Source organism: Carcharhinus amblyrhynchos, chromosome 4 (assembly GCF_965287045.1).
Source record: "Carcharhinus amblyrhynchos chromosome 4, sCarAmb.v2.hapA, whole genome shotgun sequence".
Classification (NCBI taxonomy): Eukaryota; Metazoa; Chordata; class Chondrichthyes; order Carcharhiniformes; family Carcharhinidae; genus Carcharhinus; species Carcharhinus amblyrhynchos.
In genome coordinates, this window is record NC_137327.1 from 112,200,864 (window position 1) to 112,215,790 (window position 14,927).

Here is a 14,927-nt window from a genome sequence, read left to right on the forward strand (position 1 = left end):
TGTGTGGCTATTGAATTGTCAAAAGGCAAATGTTCCATATTATCGTCACCAGCTCCAAGGGCAGGGGAAGTTGATGATTTAGTGTCCCATTCAGATCATATTACCCACAGGTTTTGAGATGATAGTTTAAAGAACGACAGTGCATATCAGGGAAATAACTGTCTCTCTGTATTTTGCAGTAACTCATTTTGTTTTGAGATGAAGCCTGCGGAACAGAGCATAAAAGGCCATCTCTGGCAAGCTGTTGCAAACCAGTAGCCAACACCATCAGCACAGGCATGGGGAGAGGTCTATCAATCCATCCTCCTAGGTTTCGTTTAGCTCAGGGATTGAATTCAGCACAAATTGGTAACATGGAAGTCTCTGCTGTCACTGGCTGTGAGGACCTTTCAAAAGATGATTCGGGAGATTCTTAAAAAGGCATGAGGTCTCAAAAAAACAGCAATACACTTCACCACCAAGTAAATAGCAAATTCACCTAGTGCAATCATAATAGATTGGACTTTACTCTTCCCTGGTGGCAGGTTTGAAGGTGAGGGCTCATAAAATCCAGCAAGCAATATGCCTGCCACCTAGCCCTTCCACAATTGTGTCTGCAGCGCGGGTGGGCCATGTAAGGCCCTGAAAGGGGAATTAATCCTGGCAGGATTTCCTACACAGGCTATTCGTGAATGGGAGTAATTCCAGAAAGGCCCCCAATATTTGACCACTCTAGGTTACCTTTCTTCACTGTCCTCTCAAACCCCAATGCACCACTTGCTTCACTGGGCCCTGCTTGCCTGGCATCCACAAGACCCCAGAATCCTGACAAAAATCCTAATCCCAAGTCAGAAGTTTCTGCCCCGAAGTTTAGGAGGGCAGCCACTCTCTGAGGTGGGATTTCCCAGCCCTGAAGAGCAGAAATCCCACCACCAGCCTCTTAACAGCCAATTGGGAACACAAGTGTGGTTGTAGAGTACATGATTTGGATAAAAGGTGTTGCCAGTTGCTAGAAGTGACTATTTCACTAGCTGTTTCTCATTAGTGATGACCTGTGCTTGAATGAATGAGGGAAAAATATCATTTCTAGGTATGTTTTTGACCAAAAACAACCTCTGGTCTGGGTTGAGTAATGTGGTGTTTATATTCTGAAAAATTCTGTTCATGTTTTCACCAAGGTCATGCAAGAATTCCCTTCATCTCTTCTTGGGATTATTACTGCAGTTGTACAGCTCCCTCATGAAACTAAATAACAAAACATTCGACAGTTCAGATCGCACGCTGTCCCTCTGAATGAATCACTGCCCATTTTTCAATACATGCTTAGTTGCTACAGTAAACCATCTAAATTTCATTCTGGGATGGATAATTCTAAGCATGATTTCCCACTTAGCCAAAGGAATAAAATTCCATCCGTGAACTTTTCCATCTACTTTTACACTGCTTAGTCCAAGCTCATGATGTATCTAGACTCGAACAGTTGTACCTGCAGGGTGGGAAGTCAAAAAAAAGTAAAATAATACTAATGGGTAGAGAGATACTTCCAACACTGCTACAAGTGCAAATTACTTCGCTTGAATACGAACTATAAATGGCTTCAAAGAGAGGACAAAGAACCAGAGACAGAGATGGAGCAAATTCCCAGGATAAATGTCTCTTCTATGTAGAGTTTGGCTTTAGCAGATTGCTCCTTAAATAAATACATCTATTTCATTTTAACCCAATTGTAATTGTAATTGCCTTGAATAATCTTCAGGTTTCATATAGTTTCCATGCACGTCAAAAGAAACAGAATTATTGCTATCAGAAAGCACATTCGGCACCTTGATAATGCTAATGATTCTTCTTTCTTCAGGAGGTTTCTATAAATTTTAATAATCGGAGTATCCAGACAATATTCATACCCTCTTTCTTATAAGTATTAGTTGAAGTGTAATGAAATACAAGGGTCAAGAAGAAATGATTCTGCCACTTGTGTAGGAATAATGTTTTGAAGTGAGGGTTAGGCCAAACTTCCCATTTAGTTTATTTTATGTCCATCTCCTTCATTTATAACTCAGTGTTCCCTTTTCAGACTCTCTCACTTGCTACATACCCCTGAGCTGAGAAAGCAAGTAGTTGCCCTATTCTTGAGGCTTCTGCCCATTTTAACTAAAGACAGCCATTTGAAGGTACTTGCAACAGTGCAATTGCACCAGGTTCCAATTATTCATTTGTGTTTATTCATCCAAGGGATGTGGGCCCCACTGGCTAGGCCAGCATTCACTGCCCATCCCTAATTGCCCATGAGAAGGTGGCTTCTTGAACTTCTGCAGTTCATGTGGTGTAGGTACACCCACAATGCTATTAGGAAGGATTTTGGCCAAGCAACAGTGAAGGAATGGTAATATAGTTCCAAGTCAGGGTGGTGTGTTACTTGGAAAGGAACTTGTAGGTGGTGGTGTTCCCATGTGCCTACTGCACTTGCCCTTCTAGATGGTAGTGATCGTGGGTTTGGAAGGTTCTGTCCAAGGAGTCTTGCTGAGTTCCTGCAGTGCATCTGTATATGGTACACGCTGCTGCTAACTGAGCATTGGTTGCAGAGGGAGTGAATGTTTTGTGGTTAGGGTGCCAATCTGATGGGTTACTTTGACCTGGCTGGTATCAAGTTTTTTGAATGTTGAGTCCAGGCAAACCCTGTAGATGGTGTTCAGGCTTTGGGGGGATCGGGAGATGAGTTACTTGTGACAAGATTTCTAGCCTTTGATCTGCTCTTATAGCCACAGTATTTATATGGCTAGGGTAGCTCATTTTCTGGTCAGTAATAACCCAGAATGTTGATTGTGGAAGATTCAGTGATGGTAATGCCATTGAATGCCAAGGGACAATGGTTAGATTCTCTTTTGTTGAAGATGGTCATTGCCTGGCATTTGTGTGTGTTGCAAATGTTCCTTGTCAGCCTAAGCCTGGATATTGTCCAGGTCTTGTTGCATTTTGATGTGGACTGCTTCAGTATCTGAGGAGTCGTGAGTGGTGCTGAACATTGCGCAGTCATCAGTGAACATCCCCAGTATGAAGCAGGGGGAAGGTCAGTGATGAAGCAGCTGAAGAGAGGTGGTCACTACCTGGGAAATTTCTGCAACGGTGTCCTGGAATTTAGATGACTGACCTCCAACAAAGTCTTCTGTTGTGCTCGGTATGACTCCAACCGGCAGAGAGGGTTCCCCTTGATTATTTTTCTTAAAGTTTATTTACTAGTCACAAGTAAGGCTTACATCAACACTGCAGTGAAGTTACTGTGAAATTCCCCTAGTTGTTACACTTCAGCACCTGGTCGGGTCAATGCACCTAACCAGCATGTCTTTCAGACTGTGGGAGAGAACCGGAGCACCCAGAGGAAATGCACACAGACACGGGGAGAACGCACAAACTCCGCACACACAGTGAACCAAGCCAGGAATTGAACCAGGGTTCCTGGAGCTGTGAGACAGCAGTGCTAACCACTGTGTCACCGTGCCACCCATTGAATAATGATTCAGTTCAATAATAACGATTCCCATTGAATTCCACTTTGCTCAGGCTCCTTGATGCCTCACTTAGTCAAATGCAGTCTTAATGTCAAGGCAGTCACTCTCATCTTACCTCATCTCATGAGTTTAGCTCATTGGCTCATTGAAGTTTACCAGGCTGATTCCAGGGATGGCGAGACTGATGTATGAGCAGAGATTGACTAGGTTAGGATTGTTTTCACTGAACTTCAGACAAATGAGTGGGGATCTCAAACAGACTTATAAAATTCTAACAGGACTAGGCAGGGAGATGCACAGAGGATATTCCTGATGGTGGTGGGAGTCCGGAACAGGGGGTCATAGTCTGAGGATTCACGGTGAACCATTTAGGACGGAGGTGAGGAGACATTTTTTCACCCAAAGTGTGGTGAGCCTGTGGAATTCAGTACCACAAGAAGTAGTCGATGCCAAAACATTGAATGTATTCAAGAGGTGGCTGAATATAGCACTTAAGGCAAGTGGGATCAAAGATTATAGAGAAAAAGCAGGATTAGGCCATCGACTTGGATAATCAGCCATGATTGTAATGAATGACGGAGCAGGCTCGAAGGGCTAAATGGCCCCCTCCTGCACCTATCTTCTATGTTTCTATTGCATCCAATTAGCCCTACTGAAACGAAGTACTTACCATGTGTGCAGTTGTGGGGATTTGCCAAAATAATAACATGCTCATGCACCAGTGTGCCACTTCACTGCACTGCCCATTTACAGTTTCCAAAATCATCAGCATGGCTCATTTGAGTGCAAGTAAAATTTTAACACCAGTCATAAGTAATGGTTCAGCTTCTCCAGGAGCATAACCATGATAAAGATAACACAAATTAATTTCGTTTGATTAAAAAGATTTCACAAATCTATATCTCGGGAATTGTTTTCGACCTTGCGCTGTTTGATATACACCAATTGGTTTCTCTAGATTCACCAATTGTACTCTCAAAAGGAACACTTCTTTATGAATATTTGCATTTTGAGCTGGAAATAAGTTACGGCATTATTCAGCAGAGTCAGAACAATTCTTCGGCATTACTTAGCAGAGTCAAAGCAAATCTCAAACATCATTCAACAGTGTCAGTCTTACTGAGGCAACTGTTACGTTTTGAACGTTTTAACCAGATTTGCCTATTTAAGCATAGTGCAGTGGAATACGGAATTCACATGCATTACATTGCAGCTGATGCTTTGTGACACAATTGACAGAGAATTATGCACCAGTTATTGAATCACCCCCGACTTACACCAAAGTCAATTTACATCGGGGTAAGAGAAGGGGAAGAAAAACTGGAAACGATCACTGCAGTGTATTGTGGATATTACTGTGAATTTCAAAAAAAAATGTTTTGAGAACAAGGCAAATGCATTCATCTTATGAAAATTGCTGATTTTTTTTAATGTATGCTGCCCAGGGAAAGGGTGATTAACAAAGAGTGAAAAGGCCCATTATAGCTGCAGGGGACCCAGTCTTGACCGTTCAGTAATGAAACAGATAGTGAAAATTCTCATGTAAACACCAGTCTTACCGTTTCTGAAGAGAGGACTGGTTGTTGAAACGTCAAAGAAACAGATACAATTTCTAAGAAATATTCATCGCTATATAACCCCCCTCATGACCTCAGGATGATCCAAAAAAACCTTACAGTCAGTAAAAGACCGTGAAAGTGTATTGACAGTTGCAATGTAAGAAATGAGGCAGCCAATTTGTGCACAGCAAGATTCCACAAACAGCAATCCGCATTATCTGCTGCAGTGTTGTTGGATGGCAATACACGTTGGCTAGGCGCCAGTCCAAAGAAATGCTCTTTTTGGATAGCAGCATGTTTTATGTTTGCTTGAAGACTTCAGATTAACACCTCATCTAAAATATGGCACTTCTGACAATGCAGCACCTTCTCAGCATTGAAGTGTCAACTTGGATTAAGTGCTCAAGAGTTTGGAGTGGAACTTGAATATACAACTGTCTAATGCAGAGGCAAGAGTCCTACAACTGAGCAAAGACTGACACATTTTATTCAAGGAGTACTAAAGTGCTCATTCAGTTAGAGAGCCTCTTAGGGTTTTAATTCATTCTTGTCATAGTTCCAGTGAATGTGCTGTGGCATTGCACATGGGACTTAAACAATGGTTATTTTAATATTTCTCAAAAATGTCACATACTCCGGAAGTCAATCATATTTGGGAATATAGAAATTGCTGAACAGAATGAAATAAGGTTCATCAAGGATGCCTTCTATTATCCTGCGAGCAACATAATACAATAATAATGGAGTTCGTATTAATCAGAGCAACCCATCCCCACTAATTAGCCTACAACAGATCTAAAAGTGGCACAAGGAAAATTCCAGTAGTGGATTGTTTTGGGGACCGTAGGTCCAAGATCACCTGTTCCTCATAAGCACACTACAATTACCAAACCTCCTGTCTCAAGCTACTCATACTGTATCCCAAAATGTTGCTTTCTGAAAGAAATCTATCAAATTTGCATTTAAATGAATCAATGCCAGGAGTTTCCACAATCTTCTTTGGAAATCTGTTCCATAAAATTGGCATTTGTTCAGTGCAATATTGTTTCCACAGATTTGATTTGAATTTGCTCCTCTTCAATCACAGGCCTTGTCCTCTAGTTTCATTGTAGAGGGTGGAAATAGCTTTTGTCTGGACTACATTATCCTAGTCCATTTGGAATCCTGCAAGTAGCAGTCATTTCATCTGTCAGCCTTCTTTCTAGTGAGGACATGCCCAAATTACATAATAACTTTCTTAATCCAAGCACTCAATCAGTCTGATAGCTCTATTCTGTATCCAATATCTGCAATAATCTCTATACCAACCTTTTAAATATCATGACATTTCTCCGTATTATATAAAAGGATGACGCACATCTTCTACCTTCTCTGTCTTCATCCCTTAGTTTTTAATATTTCCTTGCTCTCTCGCCTGTTTTAAACCTCTCCCTGTCTCTCTCACTTTTCCCAGGGTTTCTGCGCCATTTTTGAGTTTTCGCTTTTGTGCAGGCGTACGGGACCTTTGCTTTCAGCTCCAAGTCCAGTTGGTCGTGTGCATGGGCCTGACCACATAGAAAATCTAAACCGTGTATGTGGGCCTCTTTCCCAACAGGCAACCGCACAGGAGGCCCAAGATTGGTTGGGTATTAGAGATACCAATCATTTTGATCTTTTTTCATAGCACACTGGTTGGAAACAACTGCTCAATATTATAATACCTTAGCTGACAAGGAATAACATTTTAATACTTTTCTGAACCCGCAATCTGTGGAGAATATAAACTGAATCCATTCAGCAAGTAGAAAGTAAATAAATTTATATGTAAATGACTAGTGCTAATAAACCCAGTGTACTTGGTGGGGTGGGGAAGGCAATGAGGCGAGGGAAGGGAATGTGGAGTGGGAAAGGAATCCAAGTAACAGAAAAGGGGTTAGTTTGATTTGGCTCAAAGATATTGCATAATGAATTTTAAATGAAGAACAAAAATAATCTCCCTATCTTTGGAGTTCTGAAGTCACAAACACATTCTTATTTGCCATGGAAGGAAGAACCATCTATCTACTTATTTATGCGCTAATCTTAAAGCACTGAATCATAAGACTCAATAATATCTCCAGTCTCGGAGCTCAGAGCAGTAAATAATGAAAGTGACATTTATGTATTTACCAGAGCAGAGGATGAGCCATTGGATTTATTTGTATATAAATTTTACTTGCAGTAAAATCTTAAGTTTTATTTTGTTCCAGAAATAAAATGTAATTAATTAGAAGAAATAAAATTATCTGGTGTCTGGAAATAATGACCAATAACTATTCAAGCACCTTCAGATTTTGTAGAAAGCTTGCAGAGGTTCTTGGAAACAGGTTGAAGTGGCCTGTGTTAATGAGAATGGAAGCCCAGCACCATCTCTGGAGGAAATGTGCATTGCAAGCGTTGCCATTACATCAGCAATTGAAAAGAATGTACAAGGGCAACACTGAGATGTCACTGAAGCATCATCATTGTCATAATCATAACAGATTCACAATAATGCTCAAGGACTTAATACATATTATTAAAGATAGTTAAATTACAGGCATGAATGGTACTGTATCAGATCTGCCAGCTGATATTCTCTTCCCTTTCAGACTTATGATTTATTGACAATCTAGATACCTGCATTTTCTCTCCCTCTGGAATGTTATGCAAACTTCTTATTCCACGTATTATGTATTTCTAAATGCACTGCTTCCCCCTCTTCAATCTTGGATTTCAATGAAGTTGAAAGGGGGCTGGATGTAAGATGGACTGGATGGGAGGGGGGTAAGTTTAACATTATTCCCCTTGCACTGAACTAGAGCATAACATTTTTAACTTGAAGCCTCCGCGTGTGTACCAGAAGCAGAAATCTCTGTGAGTAGGAAGGGGAAACAAGAGAAGAAACTAGTAGACCTGCAAACTAACAGCCGAGTTTGCTCTAGTTCAAAGTAGGAGCAGAACACAACATTGCGGATCGAGCAGAGACTGGCAATTTGCTTTTTAATAAATGTAAAACCGTCAACTCATACATAAATTCATTATGAACTCGGTTTCTCATACAGTGACATAATGGTAAATAACCAGTGCAGCGATGACAGATCCACATCTAACCTGTTCCATCACTGCACTAAGAATAACAGCCACTCAAATTGCAATCATTTTAAAACCAACAGCATCCACTTCAACCCAGAGGCTATGAAAATCAAATTTCCAATTGGTAGCTAAATCTAAACCTAACAAGTCATTAGAGCACCCAACTTGTACTTGCAACGGTGGAAGAAAAATCATAACAAGCCTTGTTATTATCTTAGCAGCAGAGGTAGAGAGAGAGAGAAACAGCGCCTGAAATGCTGTCTTAAAGATTTATTTCAAGTGACAAGACTTCAAACTATTCCCAACATATCAAAGGGAGCAGTGAAATACCTCCTTATAAGACTCTACATAATAGTTCTATAGTCTACAAGATATGAAGAAAACTTGCCCTTCTTAACTGACCTCTTATATTAAGGATGTATTGGAGGTAACATATTCATATTGGTGTAGGCTGGGGTAATGCTATCAACAAAACTCTCAGGTGGTTTTACTGTGGATGTATGTTATTCCCATGTCCGCCATCAAATGATGATTGGCTTTCAGACATTAGTAGACTTGCTGCTGGGGCAATGATGGCAGTATGATATTTGGCGGCATTACCTCATGTTCTATCACACGTGCTTCATTGTGGAAAAATTGAATCTTTCCATATTATCAGAGCAATATTTCACAGAAAGGGCAATGTCATTTAATGATGGAAAGATAAAAAAGGGGCTGCATTTTGAGCACGGGCTGTGGTCACATTCAGAGCACGAGGCTGATAATGAGCCCTGCCAGCCAGTAGCCTGGCTTCATTCCTGTCTGGGCTGTTTTTGCAGAGGTCAGAGCCAGCAGGTTAGTCTCAATGAGGTCCTTATTGAGGCCAATTGATGGAGGCTTGACTAGAATTTGCCGGTTGACCTCTAGGTTCCTGTGCCAACATGGCCCAGTTTGCATACCTGGAGGCAGCCAGCCAGAGGTTGTCAGGTGAGTCCAGCACTCCATAGAGGCCCTCCTTCTCTAGCTACTCCAGCGCATAAACATCAATAGACCACCTACAGAGAAGCCTCACCTTCCTCCATCACAGCACCCTCTCCCTCCCCTGATGATGGTGGCCTGGCAGCTGGAATTATATATTTTTTGGTGAGGTGCTGCAGATGACTGGCCATATAGCACCTGGATTGTAACACTGACAGCACAAAGTTTGATTCCAGTTCTGGATGCGACAGACTCGGGCCTGCCTCCTCACCCTACAGGTAATAAAAGATCATAGTTTGTCATGGTTTGGCAAATAATTAAAAAGGACCTGCCTTCAGGCAGATAATTCAAGAAGAACTGTTGGAGACATTGTGGTTCCATGTTGAAGCACTCTCCACTTTAGTGTAACAGCCTGGTGAACCCCAATGGCACGACACATTGTGGAAAGTGAGAGAAAACGGAGTGTAGCAGCAAAGTAGAATGTCTGGGGAAAACTAAGATCTTATCTCAACATAACTTCCTCCTATGACTATTGAAAAATAATATTTGTCTCTTGAATGAACTGATCAGGTTGGGTCTCAAAGTCCAAAATTATTAATTGCTTGAAGATCTGTGGTAAAGTCTTATGAGAGTTGCTCATTGACAGTGGGTAGAAGTCCAGAAAGGATAGACTAGCTAAATAAATGCAGCAGCTACAAAAGTGGGTCAGACATTTGGAATCCTGCACCATGTAACTCACCTCCTGACTCACATAAGCCTGTCCACCATCTACAAGGCACAAGTCAGGAGTTTGATGGGATCCTCTCCATTTGCCTGGATGAGTGCAGTTCAAATAATATTCAAGGAGTTCAACACCATCCAGGACAAAGCAACCTGCTTGTTTGCTGCCACAGACATTCAATCCCACCACCACCAATGAGCAGTGACAGCAGTGTGTAGCATCTACAAGATGCACTGGCTCATTTACCCATCCTATAAATATTTTGTCTCTTACTTTGGACGGAAGTGGAAGTCGATTGGTCTAGCTCTTGATCTGCTTCACCAAGATTGCCAATGTGTTGAAAAAATTTAATGCTATGATGATTTCTTGTGGTACTAGAGTACACGTAATACTTTCTTGCGAGGGTAGAGCATTCACATTCACTATGTGTATTCCAGACTGGTGCTTGAAAGTATATTCAGAGGCGGACAGAATTAATGTATTCTTGCTGAGGTGATCAACGGGATAGCCTTACCCTACTTAAAGAGACCCAAGAGCAGTTTGTGGTCAGAAAAGATTTTACCAGCACTCCCTGCACCCCCTCCCCACCCTCTGCCTCCCAGGGGCCAATAACATTTTGGTCATTAACATTGTTTCTCTCCGCAAAGGTGCTGTCAGATTTGCTGAGCATTTTCTGTTTTCAGGTTTCCAGCAATTGCAATATCTTGTTTCTGTGATACCTATTTGGCAAGTGCTCAAATGCTGTCTTAAGAGAAGCGTACAAAGTAAAAGAAAAATTTGATTATTTCATGATCTAAGTGGCTTATCATCTTTACACTCTGAGAGACATGCAATATTGAAGGGTAGCATCTCGGATAAAAGTGCAATTTATTTTGATACATATGATGCATAGCATTTTACTGCCTTTGTAGTGATTATTGGGTACCTTTTAATAATATTGGCTCTTAAAGAAGGAGATTAAATGAAAACAAGATTAAATAACAGAGTGAGCAAGGGTAGTGCAGTTGGCGCATTTATAGACTTTCAAAAGGCATTTGATAAAATACCATACAATTGACCTGTTCGCAAATTTAAAGCCCATAGGATTACAAGGGCAGCTCTGGAGTGGGTACAAAATTGGCTATGGGACAGAAAAAGAGAGCTCTGATACATGATTGCTATTCAGACTGGAGGAAAGTCACAGTGATATCCCCAAAGGGGTTGTTTTAGAATCACTGATACTTTTGGTACACATTAATAACCGAACCTGGGAAGGCAAGGCATCATTTCCGAGTTTGCAGTCAGCAAAAGAAACTCAAAAGTTATTAACAGTGAGAAGGGTTGTAACAGACTTCAGATGGTCATAAACAAACTGCTGAAATGGGCAGACCCAAGACATGGATGAAATTTAATGCAGAAAAACATGAAGTGATACAACTTGGAAGAATGAAAATAGGTGATATTAATTAAATTATACCATTTTAAAGAGGGGGAGCAGTGAGATCTTGAGATTTAAGCCCAGAAGTTGAAAAGGCTGATAAAAATAGCGTATTGAATCCATGCCTTCATAAACAAAGGGCTGGATTTATTTTCTGAGGTTGGGACCTGATCTAAATCTCGACCCCAAGTTGTGTCGAGTGCCTTTAACCAGTGCGCCAATTAGTAGCCTGGATACATGCTGCCCACCATCAGATGCAGGAGCTGCCGAGGAGGTAACAAAAAGGTGTTCAGAATTTTCATTGTTAACATGGCCACAGCTGGCAGGCTGTCCTCAGTGAGGGTCAGTCCATTTACCAGTTCGCCATGGCAGGGTTTCCTAGTGAGATGGAGTGCTGGGTTCCCCCATTCTGCTCTGGTCTGTCACAGAAACACCACCTCTGTCCCTTGTATGCAATATACCCTGAGTAGGGGGCACTGTAAAATTCCAGTTGGTTTCCATGGAACAACTTTAATAGACCAAATAATTAGTCTTAACATGCTACCCACCATAGCCGTTAGCCAGTCCAGTGCCATCCCTGATCCTACTGGAATGAAAACAGCTGGAAAGCAGGACCAAGGTGGAAGACCAGCACATCATCCAGGAAATTCCCAGCCCATTAGCCATCAATCCCATCTTGGCAGCCATTTAAACATTCAGCTCAACATACGCTTAAGCGAGGAAGTTTTGCTACACCTTTATAAGTCACTGGTTAGGCCTCAGTTGAAGTTCTGTTACTAATTATAGGCACCAACTTCACGGAGGATATCAAGGCTTTAGAAATAGTGCAGAGAGGATTTACTGGAATATTTCAGTGATGAGGAACTTGAGTAACAAGGAGAGATTCAAGAAACTGGATTGTTTTCCTTGGAACAGACAAGGTTAAGAGGAGATTTAATAGAAGTATTTCAAAGCACGATGGCATTTGCTAAGGGGAAATAGAGATAAACTGTTCCCATGGGCAGAATAGTAATAATCAGAGGACACTGATTGCCAAAGAATTTAGAGGTGAGATGAGAATGTTTTTTTAAGTGAGTTATGGTGTCTGAAATTCACTGCCTGAAAGGATATTGGAAACAGATTCAATAGTAAGTTTCAAAGAAGTTGGCAAAGTGCATAATGCAAGGGGAGAAAATTGCAGAGCTACTACGATGGAACGGGGGAAGCGACTAATTGGGTAACACTGTGAAAGAAGAGGCACAGGCACAATTGGCTGCGTGATTCCTTTTCTGCTGTTGGAATCTATAAATTTGACGGTATGTGCTGCTAATACTTTATTACAGGTTTGAGGGGATGAAAGTGCCTCAACTGACTGGTATACGGTACGCACTTAGAATATCCTTAACACGTCTGACCAAATGTTCAGAGAAACTACAGGGATGATATTTCATTGATTTTAAGTTTTAATGCTGTTTGCACCATATGAAAATCCAGTGTTAGTTTCATCTGCAGTATGTCTTTTGTGATGTGGAGATGCCGGTGTTGGACTGGGGTAAACACAGTAAGAAGTCTCACAACATCAGGTTAAAGTCCAACAGGTTTATTTGGTAGCAAACACCACTAGCTTTCAGGGCTCTGCCCCTTTGTCAGGTGAATGCCACTCACCAGACGAAGGGACAAAGCCCCAAAAGCTAGTGGCGTTTACTATCAAATGAACCTGTTGGACTTTAACCTGGTGTTGTGAGATTTCTTACTGAGTATACATTTTGTGTCAATGAAAAAGCAAACTAATTGAAGGAGTTATCAAGGCAGCTCCAATTAATTTAAACTGTAAATTTCAAGTCAAGATATTCTGGCTTGGGCCAGGTCTCAGTTATGTTAAGAACATAAGAACATAAGAAATAGGAGCAGGAGTAGGCCATCTAGCCCTTCGAGCCTGCCCCGCCATTCAATAAGATCATGGCTGATCTGTCGTGGCTCAGTTCCACATTCCCGCCCTCTCCCCATAACCCTTAATCCCCTCGCTTATCAAAAACCCATCAACCCGCGTCTTAAAAATATTTAGCGAGGCAGCCTCCACCACTTCAACGGGCAGAGAATTCCAGAGATTCACCACCCTTTGAGTGAAGAAGTTCCTCCTCAACTCCGTTCTAAACCGCGCCCCCCTTTATCTTGAGGCTGTGCCCCCTAGTCCTACTGTCCTTTCTGAGCAGGAAGAGTCTCTCCACCTCTATCCTATCCATCCCATTCATCATCTTATATGTCTCAATGAGATCTCCCCTCATTCTTCTAAACTCTAACGAGTACAAGCCTAGTTTATTCAGCCTCTCCTCATAGCTCAACCCCCTCAACTCCGGTATCAGCCTAGTAAACCTCCTCTGCACTCCCTTCAAGGCCAAAATATCCTTGCGTAAGTGCGGCGACCAAAACTGCACACAGTACTCCAGCTGCGGCCTCACCAATGCCCTATACAGCCGCAGCAAGACCTCCCTACTTTTATATTCAATCCCCCTCGCTATGAAGGCCAGCATCCCATTAGCCTTCCTGACCACCTGCTGCACCTGCAGGCTGGGTTTTTGCGACTCATGCACAAGGACCCCGAGGTCCCTCTGCACTGTCGCCTGCTGCAGTTTTTCGCCACAGAAGACATTAAGCAGCAGACATTCTCAGAAGACCAAGGAAATTTGGCATGTCAGCTACAACTCTCACCAACTTTAACTGATGCACCATAGAAAGCATTCTTTCTGGTTGTATCAGAGCTTGGTATAGCTCCTGCTCTGCCCAAGACCGCAAGAAACTATAAAAGGTCATGAATGTAACCAATCCATGACGCAAACCAGCCTCCCATCCATTGACTCTGTCTACATTTCCCGCTGCCTCAGCAAAGCAGCCAGCATAATTAAGGACCCCATGCACCTGGACGTTTTCTCTTCCACCTTCTTCCTTCGAGAAAAAGATACAAAAGTCTGAGTTCGCACACCAACTGACTCAAGAACAGCTTCTTCCCTGCTGTTGTCAGACTTTTGAATGGACCTACCTTGCACTAAGTTGATCTTTCTCTACACCCTAGCTGTGACTGTAACACTAATTCTGCACTCTCTCGTTTCCTTCTCTATGAACGGTATGTTTTGTCTGTACAGCACACAAGAAACAATATTTTTCACTGTATGTTAATATGTGACAATAATAAATCAAATCAAATCAGAACGAATTGGTCACAATTGAACAAATTTCTTTAATATGAGCAACTGACACCCAAAAGGCCTGTGTGACATGCTCAGAAATATTTCAATGTAATAAGTTAGTAATGTCACCATAAGGTGAGGCCATGGAACATTTGATATGAATCAAGGAACTGATGTCAATGTTTCATTTCATCTTTCTGCAACTGGTAGATTTATTTTTGTTGCAACAGATTTTTTTTCAATTTGATTGACAGTTTAGCAAAGTATGTACACATGTGGTTCTGCAAAATATGGCCACCTTTAAACTTCAGCATTTGCCATCAGGGTTTGATGTCACATCTATTGACATTACTCATTCTCATCATTGAAAAGATGGAAATGAATTCATTTCAGCTAATGTCTATTTAAGTGGTTTAGCTGATTGCTGGCAGACTTTACAACATTCCCACCTGAACAGTAGAACTCTCCCAAGTGCCCTATCATGTCCACAAGTCAGAATATTGGCCCCAAAGTACTAGCAATTAAAATGTG

At 41.7% G+C, this 14,927-nt stretch overlaps 1 protein-coding gene across 2 annotated transcripts in view; it reads left to right on the forward strand.

Annotated features, from left to right (window-relative positions):
• tnmd (tenomodulin) overlaps positions 1-14,927 on the forward strand; it is a 152,232-nt gene that overhangs the window by 60,446 nt on the left and 76,859 nt on the right. The gene's annotated exons all lie outside the window — the stretch shown is intronic.